The sequence below is a fragment of the Papaver somniferum genome, chromosome 2 (assembly GCF_003573695.1).
Source record: "Papaver somniferum cultivar HN1 chromosome 2, ASM357369v1, whole genome shotgun sequence".
In the NCBI taxonomy this organism is placed as follows: Eukaryota; Viridiplantae; Streptophyta; class Magnoliopsida; order Ranunculales; family Papaveraceae; genus Papaver; species Papaver somniferum.
This window is the reverse complement of record NC_039359.1, coordinates 157289526-157294352: the sequence shown is the minus strand read 5'-3', so window position 1 is coordinate 157294352 and position 4827 is coordinate 157289526. Positions and strand designations below refer to the sequence as shown.

At 35.5% G+C, this 4827-nt stretch overlaps 1 long non-coding RNA gene across 2 annotated transcripts; it reads right to left on the bottom strand.

The window, feature by feature from the left end:
* Positions 1-465: 465 nt before the first annotated feature.
* LOC113354170 lies at positions 466-3368 on the bottom strand. 2 transcript variants are annotated; one of them, XR_003361708.1, is made up of 5 exons: positions 3078-3368; positions 2769-2808; positions 1802-1870; positions 1402-1474; positions 466-633 (listed from the first exon to the last, which is right to left on the bottom strand). It is a non-coding gene; the product is annotated as an uncharacterized LOC113354170 (long non-coding RNA). The 2 variants fall into 2 exon arrangements; XR_003361707.1 differs by having other exon boundaries at positions 3120-3364.
* Positions 3369-4827: the final 1459 nt, after the last annotated feature.

Here is a 4827-nt window from a genome sequence, read left to right as displayed (position 1 = left end):
AATTTTGAATCATGTGGTAATATTTGGACTGAGGTGTAGAAATTCAGATTCGAATTCTGCAATTGTTACCCAAAAATGTTTCCAGTGACCCCTGTGACAAATTACCATGTGACCCTAAATTCCGCCATAAAACCTTCAGTACTCTTGACTCAAACTATGATACCGTTTTAGTCACCAGTCTCAAGACTAGGGATGAGCATGAGCCGGTATGGACCGGTTTTCACGTCATCCACATCCAATCCAACTAGATAGTAACCCGTGCTACGCAACGGGTGCATACCTTGTCTTTTGCTCGCGATCAACCGGAAATCATTACATTTTAGTTTTTGCAAGATGTTAGTGATGGTTCATTTTGCCCACTCTTTTGCTAGTCCAAGACATTAAAAGTCCATTTTTTTGTCGAGCAGTATTAATAGAAGCATGTGCCAATGTGCCATTTTGTATAAGTAATTGTTCGTTTAAAACTTTGGGCAAAAACAGGAGTCTGCATCTTTATTTCTTAACCGAGAAAACAAATAATGAAGACAGTCATCCAGACAAAACAAAAGGCGCTAATATATATCCACCTAAGGCAACATAATTTACTTGGGGCTCCACACGGTACTGCCATTTTTTCACCTTGTACCTTTGAACCTGAACAAAGTGGAAAGAGAAATTGTTACCGTAGGAAGTTGTGGAAGATGAAGTTACCATTTTCTCTTTTTGTTGCTAATGAACAAAGAATGGAAAAAACAATGGTGATGAAATTTCAAATCCTAAAAAGAAATTGTTGCTGGTTACCCAACTGCTTAAAATTCATACTGCTACTGCATTAGTGCAAAAAATTGATGCAACTTATTTCAGTCATTCCTATTATAACTGTTACCCAGTTTCAATGTCCAGAATGACCATCTGTACAATTCTTCTCTACTCTTAACAGCAGTATAAGTTTGAAACTCTTAGTCATTCCTCTTAATTTCAAAACCATCTCAAACAGAAAAACCCCGATAAGCGTCAGACATTCTTAAACCAAGAGTTGAGATAAGCCGTTAATAAATATAGACTGTAGGCAAATATTATCTAGACGAAGAAAGATTCATATTGCTACTGCATTGGTGCAACAAATTGATGTGAACTATTTCGATTAGAGCCATTCTTGTTAAAACCATAAACAGTTCCAATGTCCAGAATCACCGTCTGTACAGTTAATGTATAAGGGTAAAGAGGACTCATACCAATGAATAGTTTAACAACAATATGAATGGATTTCCAAAGTATGCAAACTGGCAGTATTAATGGTTATCTACTCAGTTCAAAACACCTAAATATTATATATTAAACGCCTAAATATGCCTTAATCATATGGTAAGTACTTTAAGTAACATAACAAAAACAAAATAGACATAAAGCTAGAAAACTTACCGACTTCCAGAAGAAACTTTTGCAAATGGAGATAAAATAGAGTATATGCACTGCGAGCTCATGCCCCTAAAAACTGAAAAAAAATGTCGCAATGAATAACAGAAAGTAATGTTGTCACAATGAATAAGAAAACCTTAGGCCTTAACAACTGTTTAGTGATGATATACACATCACTCAGGTAGTCAGGTCAAGTTTTTTTTCCTTAATATGTGCCATGTTTTTTCACTCAATGTCTAGTAGTTGAGAAACATAGGATACATTCAACTGCAAATTTATACCTTGTTAGCAAATATTTATACAATACCTAACACTCTCAAGCAGTTGCTACTTTCCATTTACGAAATTAAAAAGAGCAGCATCAAGGGAATATGTGATGACATTTTAGTCCAAGACTACAAACCTTTTACTGTTAATAATCTGAAATTATATGCCTTTTCCCCATTGACACAATATCTTGATCAGGACCAGTCTGCCCATAAAAAGAGATTTACATTACAAAAGATGTAAAGTTTATGCCACAGTTCTCATACAGAAACTATTTGATTGATAGAAATATACATGAACTTAAGAAGAAGTTAAGGAACTCAAACTCAAAACTAAATAAAGAGAATTCGTCTATGAGATTTAAAATTAAGACATTATCACGATTGAAATACACGATTTTGACACTCTAATACTAATATCTGGAAAGAAAATTTATGATTTTCTTTTTATTATCCAAATTCTTAGTGCAACATTTTTTTTTGCCAAGTTAAATTCCTAGTGCAAGTGTGCAACAGTTCGCATGCTTCCTGGTATACATAGAAAAGAATAAAAACATATAATGAAAAAAAGATAAGTGTTTCTGTTCTTATGTACACAGGTTATGGGAATATTTTGTACATCAGAAAACATGCCTTTTTGACAAAAATGCAATGCAACTCATTTGCACTTTCACCTTGCGTAAAGCACATAATACAGAATTGTCTAGCCACCATTATAATTCATTCGTCTAGTGTTCCCCCTTAAATATGTTTATTAGGATATTACAATACCGATCTTTCGAAAATCAATCACAAATCCTCTATCCATACTGCTACTAATCCTCCCAATTACAATATCCTATTTCCAAAAAGCAATCAAACCAAAATATAGTAATCCCCGATATATGAGAGGAGAAAATAAAGAAAAATAGTACTTGGGAAAGAATTCCATATTAGAAGACACGATCTGCCACTAATTTGTGTTGTTAAGTTTTTCACCAATTAATGTTTCATAATCTGCCATATCCCATCTAACAGAATTACATGCCTTTGTTTATGAGCTCTGAAATAATTTGAGTAAGGCATTTAATCAAACACGTTATAAGTTCAGAAAGAAAAACTCACATTCATCGATGCCATTGAGAACGTTGAAGAATCCCAATCTCTGCAACACAACAACACAGACAAAAACACAAACATTAGCCAAACAATGAAATAAGAAATATTCTCAGAAAAAATGAAGGACGTGCAAAAAGTTCTGGGGAAAAATCGGCAACATTAACTATAGAGGTCATTCCCTCTGGTTAGAGATCTAAAAAAAACAAAAAAGAAGAAGAGGTAGTTTTTGGTTGGATATATGTGATGAAGAGCGATAGTACTGCTGTAGTGGGAAGCGGGGGGAGTTGTTGATAATTTTTTTAATTGGTGGATTACCTTCAAAGCTTTATACGATGAGGTGGTGTTTGATCTTCTTACCTCCATGTTACCGAAATTTTTGAAATACACAATTCTAATCAGTCCTGATGAAATCTGTAAACCATCTTTTTGGGACCCAAATCTGTAAACCATCTTTTTGGGTACTGAAGAACAAAATTTTGGGAAGAAAAAAACAGAACTCAATCTTTTGGGTGAATAATTCCACTCAAAACTTGGTGGATTTCTATTACTTTATATATCAAATACATTTCCCTAAATAGGGTTTATTATACATGAATGCCAATAACAAAATACATTCAATGAGAATAATAGTATACCGGTGATTAAGGCACTGACTAAAGCATGAGCAAATCAAAGATATTGCAGCTGTAACAATGAAGTCATGAGCTGCAATTACGGATGATAGTTGTATCCTTAACATCCCCTCTCAAGTTGTGCATGAGTTTGCCGAATGTTCAACTTGTTTCGCAGATAATTAAAACGTGAAGTAACTAGCCCTTTCATAAAAATATCAGTAACTTGATCTTTGGTTGATATAAACTTCACTTCCAACTGTTTGCGTGATACTCTTTCCCTTACAAAGTGGTAATGTATTTCAATATGTTTCATACGAGCATGAAACACCGGATTCGCAGTCAAGTACGTGGCTCCAAGATTATCATACCATAAGGATGGAGGTTGAACTGTAATGCCTAATTCTTTTAGAAGAGACTGAAGCCACATTAATTCAGATGTCGCAATAGCTATACCTCTGTATTCTGCTTCAGTGCTTGATTTGGAGACGGTCTTTTGCTTTCTTGCACTCCACGATACAAGATTTCCACCAAAGTAGATTGCATATCCACTTGTAGACCTTCTATCATCCAAGCTACCAGCCCAGTCAGAGTCTGAGTAGGCATGTAATTGTGTGTCAAAAGATTTATGTAACAGCAAGCCATAGTTAATTGTATGTTTCAGGTAGCGCAGAATTCTTTTTACTAGCTCCCAATGCTCTTCATATGGATCGGTCATGTATTGGCAGACCTTATTGACAGCTACAGCAACATCTGGACGCGTAAGATGAAGATATTGCAGTGCTCCACAGACACTACGATATAGAGTGGGATCTGCAAATCGTGTGGTACCTTGCCTGCTGATTTTGGCATTCACAGCAAGAGGAGTAGTGACTGGCTTTGCTCCTTCCATTTTTGTACGCATGAGAAGGTCTGAAATGTACTTTTGTTGACTGAGTAATAGAAAGCCTTCTTTTTTGATAACTTCTACTCACAAGAAATAATTCAGGTCACCTAGATATTTCACAGCAAAAACTGAGCTTAGATCATCAATAAGTTTAGTAATGAGGGATGGATTTGAATCTGTTACAATGATATCATCCATGTAAATGAGAACATAAGTGTTCCAGCTGCTGAATGTTGTATAAACAATGAGCTATCAGCCACTGAACCTTTGAAGCCCAAGTCAGTGAGATGCTTGCTGAGTCTGGAATACCATGTACGCGGTGCTTGCTTTAGGCCGTAGATAGATTTATTCAACTTGCATACATGATTTGGAAAATTTGGGTCTACATAGCCAGCAGGTTGTTTCATAAACACTTCCTCTGTGAGAACTCCATGTAAGAAAGCGTTTTGAACATCTAGTTGACGCATATTCCAACCATGTGACACTGCAATTGACAGAACAAGGCGTATAGTGATGGGTTTTATTATTGGACTGAACGTTTCTGCATAATCAAAGCCTTCTCTTTGGT